General features: G+C 46.5%; 1 protein-coding gene across 5 annotated transcripts in view; it reads left to right on the forward strand.

Annotated features, from left to right (window-relative positions):
- The first annotated feature begins 9,131 nt into the window (after positions 1 to 9,131).
- The window catches only part of NMNAT3 (nicotinamide nucleotide adenylyltransferase 3), a 114,850-nt gene continuing 104,140 nt past the window's right edge, over positions 9,132 to 19,841 (forward strand). For 2 of the 5 annotated variants that reach the window (XM_053903769.1, XM_053903770.1), the window contains exon 1: positions 9,133 to 9,334. The gene's annotated coding sequence lies outside the window, so the exon portion shown is untranslated. Of the gene's footprint in view, positions 9,335 to 19,841 lie in introns of all 5 variants that reach the window. The other 3 variants (XM_053903767.1, XM_053903771.1, XM_053903768.1) reach the window with 2 other exon arrangements.

Raw genomic sequence — 19,841 nt, forward strand, 5'->3', positions numbered from 1 at the left:
GGAAAAGCGGTGAAAGCCAGCTAATGGTTTTCGGCATCTCTCTCCCCTCTGTCACAGGCGGTGTCCCCAAGAAGGTGTGTGTGTAAACGGGAAGTGGAACAGAGCTGTGGTTGACCCGTAGTGGACATGTAGCTTAAGCAAGAAAGAGACCTTTGCTTTTGTAAATCACTGAGATGTGGGGTTGTTACCACAGCATAGTTTAACCTAAGCTGATGGACTCAGTACGTGAAAACTGCATAGGCAGCTGCTAATGTGTTTCCTACTTCTTCCTCTTAGATGGAAACAACAGGAGTCTTGCAAAGCAAAGTGTGAAGTCCCACTTGCCCTTTCTGAAAACGATCTTGGGAAAATGATCTCCTCCTCTAGGGTGTATTCCTGAAGCACGCCCTCCTAATGGGGCAGGCTGTTGGAATCAGTCCCAATTATAGTCTCTGGAACTGCTCAAGGAGAGGCAGGCCAATTAGTGCATGGCTCTAAGTCATTACAGGACCATGTGGAAGGGAGCAGTCAGACTGCTCTTCTCCCCTTGAGGGCCACTGAGCTCTGACCAACTGGAGGCTCGAGGCACAGGTGCCATCTGGGCAAAGCATGAAGCAATAAAGACGGATGGAAGGAAGGCTCGGGGGTAGTGCAGTCAATTACCACCTTTGGTCTGAGATCCAGGGAGCCACACAGCCTTCACAGACAATCTGCGCACTCCGTGCATTTAGCAAAGCTGCCTTTAAGGAAAGAATGGTGACTTAACCAAAAAGCTGAGGACTCAGAATAAAGAGAGTAGCTGTCGTCACCAGGGAATAGGCAGGACAGAGCAGAGACACTGCCTCCACCACCAGATGAAATAATCAAGTGATTCTTTCAAAGAATCCCTGCGGGCTGGACATGATCCTCTCATCCCTAAGTGACTCAAGTGGTAGTTCTCTTGCTGAAGTATCTTTACTCAATTTGCTCTGAATTTCTCAGGCTATTTCATCATTCTTGGATCCTTTCATCGGGGCCATCACTCATTCTGTAATTCATTCATTCCTTCACTCATTCAGTCAGTGAGGCCTCTGAGCAAAACACCATTCAGATATTAACAGCCTGCACAGCATCCAGAGGAGGAACAGGCAAGGGGACAGGGTAGGACCCAGCAGGGGAGGGAAGGACACAGAGTCAAGATCCGCAGCTGAGCTTTTTATACTAGGGAACAAGAACTCCATGGTGAGGTTTCAGTTCTAGCTATTATTTCAGGGTCTGAGATATGGACAAACCTTTCCCTTGCTACAGATAGAGCCCTAACCCCTGCCTCACTTTGCCAAAAATTTTGGCACAGAGCCACGAGCCATGTGGGGACGTAGGCCATTCCACGAGCTCTTGTAGACAAATACTGGTCAGGGTAGAAGGTGCGGCAGACCCCGATGCTCAGAAGAATTGTTCCCCTAGCGGGAGGGGCATGGCTTCCTGACAGCCTCTAGCTGTTAGCTTCTTCGGGGTCTGCTCCAGTCTCCAAGCCAAGGTGCAGCTCTTCTCAGGGCAGACCCCAGCCAATATCTGGCCATTTCTACCCAACATAGAATGCTAGCGGGCACCCTGAGCTCCAGAGCTGCTCAAGCCTGCCAAGACTATTGGGTCGGCCATCATGTTCTGCCGGCTGCCCCATCCAATCCTGCTTCTGGCCTTTCTTGCTCATGGGTGTCACTCCCCTGTAAACCTTTTGCAGCTTTAACTCCCTCTCAGTGTCTGCTGCGTGGAAAACCAAACAGGCATGGAAGGGCAGGTGGAATGCGGGAGGGAGGAGAGAATGAACAGGCTCCTCTCATGCTAGGAGCTCTGTAGTCTGAGTGTTTCTTGCCAGGTCCTTCTAAGATGACAGATCCAAGTTAAGGGCTGAGTATGCCATAAGGAGTCCTATCATCCATAAAGCTCTTACCTGAGAGGAGTCAGCACCATTTAGGAGACACTAGCTTAGTGAGGAAGGCTAGGACATATCCCACCTGGGCAGACTGGCCCTGGACAGGCTACTCTGACAGTGAGCATTGGAGTTGAGTATGAAAGTGCCATTGAGTGCTGCAGGCCCAAGGGACCACTGAGGTCAAGAGCTTGCCAGGCAGTAAAGTAGAGGGAGCAACAACATATGGTTTGACTGCAAGGACATGGATCAGGAAGGGCTGCATGGAGGAGGAGGGATATTTGATTTGAGCCTTGAAGAGCGAGCTCCCTGAGGACACATGTACAAACCAGGCCCATGGCCTGCTCTGCACATGTGTGTTTAGAGATCTGAGCATAGACCATCACTCAGTCCTCCTTGGGCACCAGCAACAGAAACTAACTCTGGATTATATAAGAGAAAAGATTTGTGGGTAGGCCACAGAAAAGCTGAAGAACCAAGCAGGGGGCAGACAGAAACCTGGCCACTCTGGGACCATGGGTGGCATGAGCTCTTCAACAACTCCACAAGGGCACCACCATGAACATGGGAGAATGCCACCATTTTTAGTATGTGAGTTTCTCTGCTTGTGATTCAGTTTCTAGGGAGAGGTCCAGTGTCCTCCCATTAGCTAAGGTGTGGTCTGATGCCTTGATTGGGAGGTCCTGGGAGACAATATGCACATTCTAAGAGGAAAGAAGAGAACCAGGAGAAGGTGAAGGAGGTCACAGAGCCAAAGGAGGAGATCTATGAAGGCAGCGGCCAGTGTTATCAAAGGCAGCACACAAGGGCCAGTCAAATGAGGACAAAGGTTTACCAACAGGAATTAGCAATCAGTAGAGCAATTTCATGGTGGAGGCAGGGACAGTAACTAGATGCTCTGGGTTGAGGATTAAATGGGAGAGGAAAAGGTGTGGACAGATCCCTTCTCTGAGAAGTTTGGATAGAAGAGAAGGCAAGTGACTGACTGTGAGAGAGGCCGTTGGTGATGGGAGTCTCCTTACAAGCTTCAGTCTCCTTACAAGCAAAGAGGAAAGAGCAAAGAAGAGGTGAAGGTGAAGATACAGAAGAGAATATTAGTCCAGTCAGAGCCCCGGGACAGAAGGATGAAGTGGACTGGGCAGAAGGGCTGGCCTTAGAACTTTATTACTTCTCGGAATGTATTATACATCACAGGTTCTTGCTCTTTCCTTGCTAAAGAGGGTTATGTTAGCCTCAGTTCATCCATAAGCTCCTTGAAGGTAGGAATCCTGTCCTTGTAAGCAGAACAGTAATGGCACTACATAGGGGATCGAGAGTTCGAGGACCAATTTGTATTATCAGTCAATGCAAGTTTGCACATTATTGATACCCAAGTACAGTGGCCTGGTTTTTAATCTTCTTACAAAATAAGAAGTCTGCAGGTAGTCAGTTCAGAACTGGACAGCAGTTCCGTGGTGTATTTAGCATATCAGGTATCTATCCACTCAGCCATCCTTAGCGAGTAACTTTGGAGTTCATGCTTGTCACCTCATAGACTCAAGATGGCTGCTTGGCCCTCCAGGCTTAAATCCACATTCAAAGACAGGAGGAAAGAGGAAAGGGACGAGGAACTCCTGTGTTCAGAAAGCAAAACCTTCCTTCCTGTTAATCCCAAGCAAATTTCTGTTGGTTCCCATGGCCACCTCTAGCTGCACAGGGGTCTACCACTCTAAACTAAATAGGGGTTTCATTGTATCCTGGCTCTGCACATCCTTGAATTACTCCTAACAGCGTCTTTGGGGCTCTTTTAGGGGATTTGCCATTCTCCATTAGGAGAGTCTTAGTGAGAGTAAAGTCAGGTACTTCCTCTCAATATCCAAAGTCAAAAGGATTTGCATACACCCTCCCCAGGACAGCCAGAGGAGCACAGCGTCAACTTGGCTAATCAAACGGGCTCTCCCAGGACTTTGAATCACGCATGAAGTGGCCGGAATTTAATCACCTATGCCTGCAGTGGCATTCTGACTAGACCATTTCTGCTTAGAGATAATACCTAGGGTTTTCACCTTCAAGCTTCTCAGAACTGCTTTCTTCCCATCCCTTTCTAAGCCTGGGTCCCCAACCTTCCTGTACATTCTGAAGGGCCAGTACTCCCAATAAGCTTCTTTTGCTCAGTTAGCAGAGACTGTTTCTGTTGCTTATAACAACAACAAAAAATACTGATACCATCCAGCCCCATATCTGACCAGCTGCATGTGGTCTTGAGAAAATCACCTAACCTCTTTGGGCACTCTCTCCCCATCGAAAAATGAGGAGTATTCCCAAAGTACTTTTCCATGGTGAACAATGTATTATGACTTTGACCTCCTTCAGAGGACTTCTTTGTACCAAGTGGGCCCAGACAGACATCAAAGCCTGAATTAGAGTTTTAGCTACAGGGGAAAATAGAAAAGCTCCATTAGAAAAGATAATTTACAGCACTGGGGTGCTGGTACTGGAACATTCTTTAGGCAATTAAGCCTAGGTAGACACTAACCCAAACCCAGGCCACTGCTGGTGACACCAGAATACAATGATTCCATTAGCAAACAGATACCAGTTAGTGTCATCTTGCCATAATTTCAAGGGTCCACTTATTAATTCTATGACTTCAGCTGTTCTTGATTCTAAGACAGCTTAACCATGCTACTGTAAAATCTGTCTTTGTTTTCCACTTCAAAATCTCTTTGCAGCAGATGTGCAACTGCCTTAAAAATTTTCGGAATACAGGGGAGAGGCCTCTGTAAATTTATAGGCTGCACCTTCAAGGAAAAATTAGTTTGTTAGAACAGGAAAGTGGCCCCAGTTTGGCCTTACGTCCTAGCAAAAGCTCATTGCTTAGCTGCATTTAATAATCCATGAAACATTTCTATTAGCTTTAGTGTGTGAATGTGCAGCTGCAGAATGGGTAAAAAGAAGTGAGACGCAGGCATAAAAAATATGCAGAAAATGAAAATAAGTGAGATCTTAAATATTTGATCAAGGCCTCTATTTTCAGGTAAGCAGTTACCATCATGGGCCCTCACATGCCAACAGGAGCCACAGAACACCATTCTGAATTATTAAAATAACTAGGGGAACCTTTTCCTTCTTACTACTTTTAAATGAGTATGTAGCCTTTCAAGCTAGCCTTTTCTTAAATATTTAACACAGACATCAGGTCAAAGACAAAACAGCAAAGGTCCTCAATCCAATACTCATCTGTAATTGTGAGTCCAATTATGTAATGCTTCTCAACCACTTCATTTGATTTTTTTCTCTCTCCACTCCAACAATTCTCTGAAAGGAATCCAGTCTAGATTAGTTGAAAGTCCACATTCTAGAATATTTTCGAACTATGTATTTACTGATTTTGGTTATATTTTTTATTCACTCAATTCAATTGGTTGATTCATCCAACAAATATTTATTAAATACCTACCAGGCAGCAGGCACTGTTTGTTCTAAGTGTGGGGATATATCAGGGACCTATATATATATATATATATATATATATATATATATATATATATATAAAGACTCAGCTCTTTTTGGACCTCATACTTATTTATTATGCAAATAAAAAATAAAAATATATTCCATAGACAGCTAACAAGTGGTATGTATGGGGCAGTGTGCAGTGTTTGTTGTTAGGTAGTGATCCATTAGAAAGCTGATGAATTGGGCAAGTGACCTTAAGAGTCAGGAGAGTGTAGCATTTCAATCAGTGAGAACAGCAGTGCAGTAACTCTGGGGTACAAACAGACCCAGTGTGTTCCAGTAGCAACAGCAAAGCCAAGGAGACCGGAGGTGAGGAATGCCCAGTGGTTATTGTCAGGTGACAACGTTAGGAAGAGTTTGTTGGGGCAGATCTTGTGAGGGCCTTGGGCCATTGGGAAGGACTTGGGATTTGACCCTAATTGTGGTGGAAGCCACTGAGGGCTTCTGAGCTAGAGGCATACTGGGTACTGTGTCATGTTTTAAAAGGATCACTTTAGTTCAATAGTAAGTACGGCTGATGGAGCCAGGTTGACAAAATGACAGTTTTCTCATGGAATCCTGCTCAAGAGGCCACATAAGAGAGAGTCAGCATTGGCATTATCTGTTCACTGCTTCTGAGAAAACACCCATCTTCTGAGGTGCTTACAGTGATTGAAAAGTTTGCCTTCTTCGGTCATTTTAAAAGTCCACCAGGCTCTTTTTTTTTTTTTTTTCATGTTACTTTTCCTCAAAGTGTGCCCTTTCTCATGAGAGCTCAGAAGTCAAGGTTATGGGCTCATCTAAACACAGAGGCTGACCCAGGTAAAGTCCTATCATAATCTGTCCAAGAGCAGATTTTCCAGAATGTCCTTCAGGGCACACTTCTAGGCCTGAGACACTGACTCTCAGCCATCTGCACATTGGTTACTGCCCAAAATGCTCCTACTGAAACTTTGTCAGAACACCGTTAGGTAATAGAAGGAAAGTGCAGACAGTGTTACAGCTTGATCTCACTGGGTAGCCACATTTTTATGCCTGGAAATAGTTTGAAAAATGTTCAAAAATGAGCTAATCTGTCCATTGCAGTTTTCTTCCCTTTAGAGACCTCCCACTTACAGCCTTGGCTTGGGTGGGATAATTCTGAGGCATGTTCTTTAATAACTTCTAGAGTTTTCCCACAGGATTAAGCTCCAATCACCTGTTCTAGTAGCTGGCTTAACAATGCATCCTGCCTTTCCTTCCCTCCGTTCTTCATATTCCATTCTTCTGCTGGTGTTCCCTGTATCTCCCAAATAGGCTGCTTGCACTTGAATCCTTGTCTCAGGATCTGCTTCCAAAGGACTCAAACTGAGACATGCTCTATGTGAAATCTTCCTCCTGCCTGAGCCATCATGGTGATAGGATTCAGGAGAGATGAAACTTACCAAAAATTTTATCCCCATTAAACCCATAATCCAGTAGCACTTCATGCCCTCAAGCAAAGGACATGACTCTCATCTTGATATGTATTCCCCCTTCTAAAATATTAGGAGCTAGTTGTCTCTCCAGATGGATTTCTCAACCCCTGCCTCTCCCTTACTTAGGTTTGGGTAAGTGTGGCTATTGTGTGAGGTTCTTACTTCCTACCACTAGGAGACACTATTTTGTGCCCAGAAGGCAGACTTCCTCCTAGAGAAGACTAAGTCTTCTTAGGGAAGAAAAGTCCCTTGCATGGAGAAGTCACTGCCTCATATCCTGTGTCCCTCTTGCTGTTTGTGTCCAGAGTCAGGACCCTGACTCAACATGACTCAGCCCTTGATTTTATTTTTTTTCTTTTTAAATAATGTCTGCATCCAATGTGAGGCTCACACTGGAGATCCTGAGATCAAGAGTCACATGTCCCACTGACTGAGCCAGCCAGGCAACCCGATTTAGCCCTTTATTTTAATTCAACCTATGTTACCAACATGCCACACACAGATTCTTAGAAGTCCCTAAACTTTCTCATGAGCTTCCCACTCTGCTAGGAGACAAACTGAGTTTTGAATAAGAGAACACAAGAGAATTACAAAGGTCATTATACTTCAAATGTTTTTTTTTAATCTTAGACTGGGAATGAATGGTCTAAGTATGACACAAGATCCAGAAGCAATAAAAAGAAAAGAACGATTAATTTCAATATTCAATACATTTAATAATAAAAAAATGTGAGTTAAAAAAACAGTTAAAAAAATCCATGTATACATGGATATTAAGCCACTTAATCCTCCTCTAAAGCTCAACGTGGTAGAGACTGTTACCTCCAATTTCAAAGAAGGAAACAAGCTTGAATTGGAAAAGGGATTTTGTCCAAGGTCACCTTGTAAAGTCACATTTCACACCCTCAGTCAGAGTTACTCCCAAGTCCTTTGCCCTCAGGAGCTGGACAAGGGAAAGAGAGCAGAGTGAGCAGAAGAGAAGGAAGGCAGAGCAGAGGAAGGGGAAGGGTTGAACTCTCAGAGGAGAGAAGGGGTGTCAGGAGGGTGTGGACACTTTTTTCCATCTGAGTGAGGAAGGGGTACCAGCCCCTTTACCTTGCCACTTACTGGGAGCTAGCTGTGTGCCTCCTGCATTGATACAAGAGGGATAAGTATGAGCCCTCCTAAAGCGGGGACACTGGGCAGGTCCAGCCAACCTCATGGGAGAAGTGAGAGGATCTGGTGACAGGGCAGGGGCCCAGAGCCAGCTTTATAAAACACTCTCCATTCTAAGGTTAAGAACTTGTCACGGATGCTAGGATAAGCTGTGTAGCAATCACAAAACCTTGACATCATCCTTGACGTCTCTTTTTTGCACACACCAGTTCACTCCATTAAGAAATCCTATTGGCAGAAATTGATGAATCTTGACCTTCACCCCATGACCCTTGAGAAGTCTGGATTTATGGAGGTTTCTGTGTGGGCAGAGAAAGACAGGCCACACTGGGGAAGCAAATTCACCAAGTAAATTATCTAAGAAGGTCTCGGGGGATAGAGCCTGAATTTCCAAGGTCTCAGGATTTTGCTCATTCCAAACAAATGGTCATTTGCAAGCCTTAATGCTATAGAGCTGTCTAAAATAGCCCTCCTTTCTCCCTTCCCCCATAATTGTATTAGCTGCAGGTCCCAGAAAGCCTTCCTCTACTCCTGTCTTGAGGTCTCAGAGCTCACCAGGGCAGGACTTAAGAATAGAGGTGTAAATTTGTCAGGAAAAGGGAAGCAGGGGCACAGTAAGAGAGTAAATCCTCATCTAACATGGCAGAAAGTCAATAGATAAATCAAGAAATCGCTATGTAAGCTTTTTTTTTTTTTTTTTTTTTAGCGACAAGGGGGTGACCACCAGAAGAACTAAATGGAGGAACTCATATAAAGGGCCACGTGTGGGGAGCAAGGGAGAAGGGCTTGTTGCTTTCATTATAAGAACATTAGGTAACTTTATTTTGTAAAGAGTGTTCATGCATTACTTTGATACGTTTTTTAATTCGATCTTTTAAAAATACAGAAATAAAAATAAGAAAACGGAACACAAAACAATAAAATAAAAAGCAAAGGGACACGCAACACAAAAAGGGCTAGCGGGTGAGAGCAGGACGGGGATTGGGGTGGGGCGGGAGGGCGGGGCCTAGAACGAAGGGGCGGGACGCAGTGCCTCGTTCCCCCTTAGGGACCGCCCCCACCGAGGGGGCGGGGCGCAGTGCTAAGTTTACCTCTGACTCCGCCCACGGCAGGGCGCCCGGGGAGCCCGGGGTCAAGTTAGCTTTAGACCCGCCCTACCCCCGCGCGGGGGGCGGGCCGGGCCGCGCTCCGCTCTCCGCGTAGCTCCCAGGCCGCAGAGGGCCTTGCGCAGCGAGACCAGGCGTCGTCCCGCGCGGTCTTCGGGTGCAGGGCCGCGGGCGGGCCAAGCCGGATACCCCAGTCCTTGGCAGTCCCCCGAGGCTCACAGAGTGCTTCTGCGGAGCCTCGCCGCACGCAGGTAAGCGCCACCAGCCCGTTTTTGCCCTGGAGGGCGCCGGCCCACACCTGGGCGCTGTGGCTACAGGTGGCGGCGGGGTGCGGAGCCCGGCAGCAGTCCTTGGTGGGAGAGACTGTAGAACGCCTCCCCAGTACACCCGCGCACCGCGCATTCTCGCCGCAGCGTGGTGTAACCCCTAGAACCATTTGGCTCTGACCCGAACCCGGCAGACACGAGTTCGGATCCCACCTTTCCCACTCTGGCAGCCTGCGGAAACTTACCGTGTGCCACCGAGTGCCGGCCACTGGGCCAAGTGCTGGGCATACAGAAGTGGGCGAACGAACGTGGTGCCCGCTGCGGTGGAACTCACAGTGTAGTGGGTAAGACCCCTGTAAGAGCTGTGAAGATAGAAAGTGCAGGTTGCAGGGGAGGATTTAACCGGCGGTCCCAAATGTGAAGGGTGCTGGAGCACAAACTTCAGCATGAGTCAATTCCAGGGTGGAGAACAACACAGCAGACACATTGTGTTAGGAGAGAACGTGGCTTGTATGTGGGGCCTGCCTTTAGAGAGCTGGGCGGGGGGAAGCCAATTCCTGAACTTTCTGCTCTATAAAATTGGGGGGGGGGTCTACGCATTGAAGACTGGGGCGTTGAATTTACATGACTGAGCGGTGTTCCCAGGTGTAAGTGAAGTACATTTGGAAACGTTTCTGAATGGAGCAGGATGCTGATCTGGACTAAAGAGTGTGCCAGCCTCTGAGCAAACACACTTCCCCTCTCCTGGAGTCCTGGTCCTTAGTCTGAGTAGAATCTCTCAAACAGCCTTTTCTCTAAAATGATGCTGTCTTTGGTGATTTATTCTGGAAACATTTAACTAGTACTCCCTTTTTATTGCTTCTGAGAGTTCAGTGAGAAATCTGCCTCCGGCCTGCCCTCCTAGAGCTCCTGTAGGGTGGGCCAGGTGAAGTAAACCGAGTTTCAGCCTGGTGGGCTCAGTGCTCTGGGAGTCATCAGAGGAGGGCTTCTGACGCTCTGGCCTTGCTGGGGAGCGACCCTCTGCTTCTGGGGAGGTAACCATTTCTCAGAAAGCCTCACCTGTTACTGCCAGTTCCATGAGCCCCCAGAACTTAAGTCTCACACTCTGACAGAGCATATAGTTACATGCTCACTCTCATTGGTGGTGTCACCCCTGACAACTGGCCAAAAAACTCCCCCAGAGGACTTAAGCCTCTGATCCCTAGCTGAGGACCCCTCAGATCTTGAAACCCCAGGGATTTAAGATGGGGGTGGGATGGGGTGGGCACTTCAGGAAACACCTGTTAGCCTCTTGGTGTGTTTTATTGGCTTGAATGATCCCAGTTTCTTCTTTGCCTCTGTTTACACTGTTGGTGTAGACTTTAGGATCTGCTCCATGAAAACTGGCTGGGAGGCCCAGAGAGTCAGGGGACACAGTTGAGAGAGGAGTCTGTCACTGTTTGTGGGTGGTGGTAATAAAAACAGGACCGATGTTAACAGAAGGGTGCTGGAGGAAGAGGGAGAGAGGGCTGTCTTTGCAAACCTCAGCAGTGCCAGCCATAGAGAAGGGAAGGGAAACACTAGGCCAGGCGGTCACAGACCTGGGTTCAGATTCTTACTCCTTATTTCCCAGCTCTGTGACCAACCCTGGGCAGGTCACTTATCTGATTGTGCAAGCTTAACAGTGGTTGGCATACAGTTGACCCTGAAGAAATATTAACTCCCTTCCTCTTCCCCTAAATGAACTAAATAGGAAGAGTAACAGTTTGCAGGGCAGAGGATTATTATGGGATTTAATGAGATAGTGTACCCAAAGTACATTGAGCAGTGCCTGACATGTAGGCAGTTACTACTACTGCTGCTGCTGTTATCTCTTATTTGGGACAAAAATTGGTGAAACAAGGCAGGGGGAGAGTGGAGGTGGGGGCGAGGGGGTGGCTCTGAGGGTCTGTCCAGGGTGATTAGCTGAGGAGCTGTGTTATCTGGGGCACTGGTTTTACCGCAAAACTTCAGCTGGGACCGGAGAAGGGAGTGTTCTGCATGATAAAAGGCCTCTTGGGGAGCCACTCTGTCCAGAGGCCTGGGGAGTTTGAGGTCTTTGAAGACTCTGGCCAAGGAAAGGCCCAGAAATTTATGGGTTAAGGGAGGGGGTGGGGACCAGAGTGTAAAAGATCTAAAATTGTCTCCTTCGGGTGCATCTCTAACCCACAGCTCATTATGGGTCCCCTGTGAGGGGCTGCCCCTGCCCCATCCTGCCCTGCCCTTCATCTGGGTACAGTAATTGCCTGAGACTAGTTTAGAAGCTGGGGAATCCAATCCTGTAAATCTTGCATCCAGCAGAGTACTGGGCCCAGAATGAATGGTGAATGGACGAATGACTGAACATAAACTCACAAGGCAAAATTCTGTGTTAAAGTGTGTTGTTTAAAACAAAACAAAACAAAACAAAAAGGAGTATACAGATAAGGCAAAATAGCTAGTGTTTTCAAGTCCTTGCTAAAGGCAAGTGCTTATTTTCATGTACACTGCAGTGTGGTGGTGAATGCTGCAGCTTTGGAGTCCGATTAAATTGCTTGTGTGACCTCCTGTGCGTCACAGAAGCACTCTAAAGCTCAGTTTTTGCATCTGGAAAACTGGGAGCCATGGTGTAGCCAGGGTGCAGGGATGCAAGAGCATCTGGCTCCAAGGTCTCCAAACAGACCAGGCTGGGCCACTTACTGTTGACAGAATCCAAAGGCAGAGAGGAGTGGTGGTAACACAAGAAAGGAATTTATTTCAGTGACGCCAACACCAGGAAGACAGCAGACTAGGGTCTTGAAGATTGTTGCCCAAGTGCCAAAAATAGTTCCAGGTTTATATAAGGAAAATGTGGGATGAAGGTGGGTGGGTGTATGCAGGTGGGCAATTAAGGTCAAGTCCATTGTCCTGGGGTCAGTCACAGGGGGTCTTGCTGGCTCAGGGCATTCCTTATTGTTTGAGGGGGTAGGGTAGTCTTGGTTCCCATCAGGGGATGCTTTCCTGCAGGGTCCCTTGCCTCGTTAAGAGATAAGCTGGAAAGAAGAACTTAATTAGAAAGCTTGAGGTCAAAGGGAAAGTAATTGAAGTCCTCTTTCTATAGTACGTAACTCACAGGGCTGTTAGGAGTAGTAAGTAATGCTCGTGTATAAGTGTATAAAGTACAGTCTTCACTGCACAGACTGTGGTATAGTGAGTGCTCAATCACTAACGTTGCCATTATTATTTTTCTGTTTATCAATCCTCCAAATGATGTCCACCATGATGTGGAAACAGAAGGCCACAGACATGGGTGTGTGGCATTAACTCTGAACTCAGTCCCATCTAGAAGCAAAGACTCTCTGCAGACTCTAACCAGACAACGTGTATGAAATTAAGTCAACTTTATGTGCATTTCACTCATTACTTAAAGCCTTTGACTATATGAAATCTTAAAAGGAAAAAACCCTACAAAATTATAATTTATGTGCCTTTCAAGTTCAAGTGTTTTATCATCCAGATAAATCTTCTATGCCTCTATGTTAAACCACTTTGGGCTGTCGAAGCTCTTAAATAAAGTGGCTTGTCCTGACCAGTGTCTGTCTTTGCTCGTTTATCATAGTTCCCTGGTGAAGACAGATGTATCCCATTTTGCAGGACAGGCCTCGGGATGGCAGCTTCTACCCCACTGTTTCAGCCATGCAGTTCTGCGTGGTGCTGTTTAACAAACCACGGTGGACTTAGGGTTCCCTCATCATTGTCTCTCTCACGTGCACGTAGACCCGTAGCAGCAATCTGGGAAATAGGAATAGAAAGGCATTCATTCTGTTGCTAGTATGAATCTGGGGAAATCTAAGGTTCTCAGGGATGGGATTTTGCATGCAGGGGCCTTGGATGAGGGTGACAGTGTCTTCTGGAAGTGAGAGCTTTCACCTAGGAGCACCATCTCTGGGCCTGGCCTCCTGTGCAGTGTAGTTCTAATCTGCATCTCTGTGCCTCCCCGCTGTCCCTGCCTCTGCCCAGAGCCGCCCCTAAAGCTAGAATCTCTGGAGCAGCTGCAGAAGCCCTGCCCATTGCAGGGAAGCCGTTCTGAATCCACTCTTCCTTCCCACAGTCCTGATGGGCACCTGTGCCGGCCATGCCCTTCTCCAGCTGACCTGGACTGGGCTGTGAGCACTTCTGCAGCTATTGGACCAGGTGTTCTTGGGGCCCACCACCGTGCCTGGCTCGTTGTCCTCCCTCCCTCCTTTCTTTCCTTCCTTCCTTCCTTCCTTCCTTCCTTCCTTCCTTCCTTCCTTCCTTCCTTCCATAAATCCTTCAGGCAATGTCCCGGGGATTAGAATGCCGAGCCAAAATGACACAGTCTCAACCCTCATGTGGCCCATAGACATCATGAGACAGGTTATAAAGACAGACAGAATTAAGCACATGAACACACACAATGTCATGTTATAAACTGGATTGACTATTGTCAAGAAGTCTGGCCTGCCACAAGAATGTGGAAAGGTGGAACGGATACAGAAATAAAGTCTCTATTGATATAACATATGGCCATAAATGTTGGTTGGAGGCTCATGCTCATTTATAGACCTTTGAAGACCATTGGGTGGTATTTTTCTATGAATTCTGGTAAACAGTGTTTTATGCTGCCAAGGTAATCTTGTAAGAATGTGTACTTTAAAAAAGAATTGCAGGGGGCACCTGGGTGGCTCAGTTGGTTAAGCATCTGACTTCAGCTCAGGTCATGATCTCACGGTTTGTGGGTTCGAGCCCTGCGTCAGGCTCTGTGCTGACAGCTTGGAGCCTGGAGCCTGCTTTGGATTCTGTGTCTCCCCTCTCTTTGCCCCTCCCATGCCCATGCTCTGTCTCTCAATAATAAACATTAAGAAAAAAAAAAATTTTTTTAAAGGAATTTCAGGACGCCTGGGGTGGCACAGTTGGTTGAGCGTCCAACTCTTGGTTCAGCTTAGGTCATGATCTCACGGTTCGTGAGTTCGAGCCCCGCATCAGGCTCTACACTGACAGCAGAGCCTGCTTGGGGTTCTCTCTTTCTGCCCCCGCCCCCTGCTTCTCAAAAATAAATAAACTTAAAACCAAAGTAATTGTGCTTTAGCTTCGAAATGGGAGAAGAATTCTCATGTTCAATTTATTTAACCCTTTGGAGTTTGCAGAGCCCCTCCTTGGATGTTGTCTCATTGGGTGCACCAGTTAGCCTCACACATCTACTGGGTGGTGACAGCAGTCAGGCCATCTGGCTCACCGGAGGGTAAATCTGGGAGATGGGCCCTGGAGCCCTCTCCCTTCTGAGTGACAGGGTCTATCTGAAAGTCTGTTTTTTCCTTCCTTGATACCCCTGGGCACACAGGCTAAGGTTCCAGCATAGATTTTATCCAGTTGGAGCTAGTGCTGTCCCAGCACAGTCACTCGAGAGGAACCTCCTCCAGAGGGACACCGTGCCTGCCTTCAGTCCCGTTCAGTTCCAATGAGAGCAAGGAGAAAATAACACTAACAGCACGGTTTCAAATAAGACATGATCCAAACAGCCCCAGGAAACATTCTGTCTTCAGGACTGAATATTACCAGAGAGTTATTGTATTTGTTTGGCCAGAGCTGAGGGCAAAATACATCTTCGATCCCCACCAGTCTCAGACGTGGACCTTATTACAGGAGATGAGCTACCATCTTCCCCGAAGCAAAGGAAGGCAACTAGCATTGCTGTGCAGAAACTGAGAAGGTCAGTCTTGGTGGGGTGGGTGTGACTGCCGTATTCGCAGGGCACAGCTTTAATAGGATCGTAATCCTGTGGCCCTGAGCCATGGAGAAAAGAAGTGGCTCTGGAAATCTCCCTCCCATAAGGATGGCACTCAGTGACAGTGTTTATTCCCCTTGGAAGTGCATGTTAAGTGGTAAGTATTTATGAAAAAAGGCTCTGGGGAGTAAATGTGTCCATCAGTCAATGTGGAACTTTTCAGAGCTCCTAAGATGGTTTGAAATTAGAGCTAATCTTCCCGCTTTTCCCCTTCCGTCTTTCCTCCTCCCTTGCTTCCTCCTATAAAAGTGAACCGTTAAGGCAGGACACAGCCCAGGGAGGAGTGTTGGAACTGACTTGCAGAAGCAGAGTTAACATTATTAAAGACAGACATGTAAGGGTTTAGTGCCTCGATTCTGGTCCTTGTCACCTCCTCCCGGTGTTTAACAGAGAAGAGTGGGGAGCAAGGCCGACCAACACAGTTCAGCCTAATTACATCCTAACCACAGCCATCAACGGCTCTGCTATCAGCTAGTCTGTTCGCTGAAAAGCTTTTGCAATTGAGGAGGGAAAAGAATGATGAGAACAAGCGTGGAACTCACCCGAATTCTGGCCGAGTAAGTTGCTTGTGGGAGAGAGTGAATGGCAGTGTCATGAAGGGGACCACACCACGCCAGGCAAAGAGCGGGCTTTCAAAGGCTAGAAGTCTCTCTGTGAGCAGGTGCTCATTAGCGCAGAATGCCTGTTGCATGAATTAGTGTGTGGGAGTCTAAATTGAAATTGCTATCCACTTTCAAATGTTCGTTTTAGAGATCAGAAGTAGGTGTTTGTGTTTACTGCATGGACCCTAGGCATAGTATCAAAGACTGCTTTGCATTTTGGTTCTCTGTCTGGTCTTCTGTGTAAGTTTTAAAATGCTGTTGTTGGTCAAGCTTGTCTTAATCTTTGTATGTATGAGAAAAAGGATGCCAGTGTTTCGTCCACTTTGTATTTTGGGAGTAATCAAAGGACTGCAGATGATAAAGGTAGGGGGGCTGCCTGTTGCAGGGGTCGCTGAAGTGCTACCAATACTTTGGCTTCCTCTGGGATTCTGTCTTAAAAAAATAATTTGAAAAGTGAAAAAACCTGCTGTATAAAGATGCATCATTATTTATAATGGGGAAAACTTAGATGTGACCCAAGGGGTGCCTGGGTGGCTCAGTAGGTTCAATGTCTGACTTTACGGCTCAGGTCATGATCTCAGGGTTCCTGAGTTCAAGCCCCACGGTCAGGCTCTGTGCTGACAGCTTGGAGCCAGGAGCCTGCTTCAGATTCGGTGTCTCCCTCTCTCTCCGCCCCTCCCCCACTCGTGTGTGCTCTCTCTCAAAAATAAATAAACATTAAAAAAATTTTTTAGAAGTGACCTGAATATATAGTATAGGAGGGTATATTCAAATTACCAAAAATTAGGTTGATGGAATATTATGCAGTATTTAGAACTAAGAAGATTAGTAACTTGGGAAGTCATTCTGTGCTCAGCGAACAGAATGCTATTACATTAAGTGCACATTCAGGGAAACAGTCTGCAAGGGATGCCTCGAAGGGAAAAAGAATTGCATTGCAGCAGTGGAAGTAGGAATAATTTTTTTTCACATTTCAAACTTTGTATATTGTACTTTTACTCTCCTTTAAAAAAAAATCCTGAAACAAGCCAAGTTAAATAATGATCTTCATGTTGTTTGCAGTTTTAAGGGCACTACATTTATGGCCTTATCCTGATTAAATCTTTCAATCAATAGTTCCTAAAGCCAGGGTTGGCTCCCTGCCTCCATGTCTCTGGTCAAAGGACATACTCTGGGTCCACTATCTAAATGGCCTGCAGATGCGCTCGCTCTGGCGTGTAGATTCAGATTCTCAGGGTTTTTAAGCTGAAGAAGCTACCGCCCCTCCCCACCTTGTAACTTCATATCCTTCTGCTGGCCTCCCGGTCTTCACTGGTGGGGTGAGGGTAGGGGATTTGGGTCTGCAACCTTTGAGGACCTTGCTGGAAAAGTTTTAGGCATCTCTGCCCACAACACGCACACACACACACACACACTTCAGGTCAGCCCTTGTCTGGAGCAGCCCGGATGTCACTCTGGCTTCTTGTCACCACTCAGGCCTTGGTACTCCAGTATCTTTGGGACTAGTTTGTTGTGTGTGTGTGTTTTGTTTTCGGTTTTTTGTTTTTTTTTTTTAGTTTTTATTTATTTATTGTGAAAGACAACGAGCAAACAGGGGAGGTGCAGACAGAGAGAGGGAGAGAGAGAATCCCAAGCAGGCTCTGTATTGTCAGCAGAGAGCCGTGCAGAGCTCAAACTCACAAATCGTGAGATTATGACCTGAGTTGAAACCAAGAGTCAGAAGCTTAACCGACTGAGCCACCCAGGTGCTCCTGGGGCTAGGTTTTATATTCTTAATATCTGCTCTCCCTTTGTTGGCCCCAAACCCATGTATCCTCTCTGCCTAGTGCTGGCAAGGGCCTAGCAGCAGTTCTCGAACTCATTCAGTTGGCCGTACAATGAGACATCATAATACGCATCTTTATCTGAGACAAGAATTTGAGCGTGGTGATTGATTTGGGAGGACATCCCATGAAGCACTAGCAGGAAATAGGGAAATGAGCCAGAGAAGGACATCACTGAGCAGGTCACCAGTGTGGACCGCTGGAGTTTACATCTGCTGGGAATCTCTCACAGCCAGTGTGAAGCCCGCATCCCAGAGTTAGTTTCTTGTGGGGCTTGGGACTGAGACTATACCACCACTGCTGTCCGTCATTGGTTGGGCGTTGCTCCTTACGTGGGGTTAATTCTCTAGGACTTCTGGCAGCTTCCCGTCCCCAGGTGAAACTCCAGGGCAAAGGGATGCGGATGGTAGCACGTGGAAATCAAGCTGGTGCGCCCTAAAACAGTTGAGGCCTGAATGCTCAGAGCACAGCACTGACAGTGTCTGCTGTGACCCTCTTCCCTGATCACCTTGAACATTATCAGTGTACTAAATTGAACAGAACCAAGTTCAGAATTCCGTGCTGAATCAGAGACCCTTTTATACTAAATGGAAGAGTGCATTAAGGAGCAAGCAAAACCCCAAAAGTCTATGAAAAATTGTGGAAAGAAGTCTTTAAACAAGAAAAGTATCACCATATCTTTCCCTGTGAGCTGGGATAGCCTATTAATATTTGATTTAAGTGGCAGAATGCTAGTGTTCACAGCTGTACAGTGTGAGCCCCAACATTTGAAAAGAGGGCTCGAATGTGTAATAAGATTGATCTTTATTGTGGCAGTGTTTCCACCTTTGTTGTGCCTTGACTGTTTTCTGTTATTTCTCAAGTGCATTAAGATGATCTTAAAAGAAAAATTCATTGGGAGACAACATTTAAGCTCATTTGTCAACCCACGATTATATCTCCAGTGCTGTGTTTTAATATTAATACTGAATTCGCCATACTGACAGTAATACCAAAGGATGGGAGAGAATTTCTGTAGTGATGGCGTTCGGCACTGTGATAAATGTTTTGTAGTCATTGCCTTTATGTAGAAACATTCTATCTCCAATTAAAGATTTAGTAAGCTCTTCATCAAAACATCTATTCACAACTGAGGCGTACAAAATGGTTGTGCTGACATTTCAACTTAATGCACTCTGTAGTTTTGTGGGTCTCAATCCATTTAATATGCTTGTTTTTTTTTCTATGCACGGAAGAGGAATAGTGGCAGAAATTTGGGGGCATAATGCAGATTCTAGAAACCGTTTCCATGTACTTATCATTACCAACTCCACTGGAATATTTATCACTACAAACGAAGGCCTTACTACTCCAAGAGGTGATTTAAAATTGTTCCTGTAGCAAGCTCAGTAGGGCTTCGGAGCTAAACCCTTTGAGTTATGGGCATGTTAGAATTTGTGTGGAAAAGATTCCGGATTCGAGTGTTCTAGAGGAATGAGGCCATTTCCCTTGAAGCTATGGTTCAACATGCATTCTGCCAAGAATGAGATGGAGGATCCCAATGTTTATGTCCTGTTCCCGCGTCCTGCGTGCATGGCAGACATCGCTCCTGCATCCTCCTGCATGCTCCTCCGTAAAGTGCTCCCTGCAGCTCATCAGACCCGGCTCACTGGGGGAAGCCTGTGGACTCCCAGCGCTCTTGCACACCTTTTTACTCATCCTTGTCATTGCTTTGGATGGCCGGCCAAGGAAATCTTTCATAGTCCCGCTACAAAAGAGAAAGAAAAAAAAATGCAAGAGGCAGTTGGTTTGATTACCTTGTACCTTTTTATTCATGTCTCTGTCATTCGGATGGTGGTTACTCAGTTCCTCCATGGTAGTCGCCTTTGCCTTTTCCCTTCTACCACATGCATTTGATGTGCTTCCTTTCTTCCTTTTTTTCCCTTTCGTGTTTCTCAGAAGATAAAGCAGGGAGGTCCACATTATTTGCTATTCGATTGAAGTAATTTGTATTAATGGGAATGCATTGAGATTTTAATTTTTTTTTTTCCCTACCACTTGGGAAAGACTGCTCTGCTGTAGGTTACCAGTGACTGACACGTTGCCAGGTCTTCTGCGCTTTCCCTGTACATGTCTTCTATACAACATTGAGGCCTCTGACCAGGCTCAGCTCTTGAACCCTTCTTTCTTGGATTTTCCTCCTTCCTGCCTGATTGCCTCTTCTTTGATCTCTCTACCCGCTGCCTTTCCTCTGCTGGCATTTTCAGGGGGACAGCCCGAGGGTTCTCCCCTTGGTCTCCTCTTGT

This window comes from Panthera pardus, unplaced genomic scaffold (genome assembly GCF_024362965.1).
Source record: "Panthera pardus isolate Hobbes unplaced genomic scaffold, ASM2436296v1 HiC_scaffold_16, whole genome shotgun sequence".
NCBI lineage: Eukaryota > Metazoa > Chordata > Mammalia > Carnivora > Felidae > Panthera > Panthera pardus.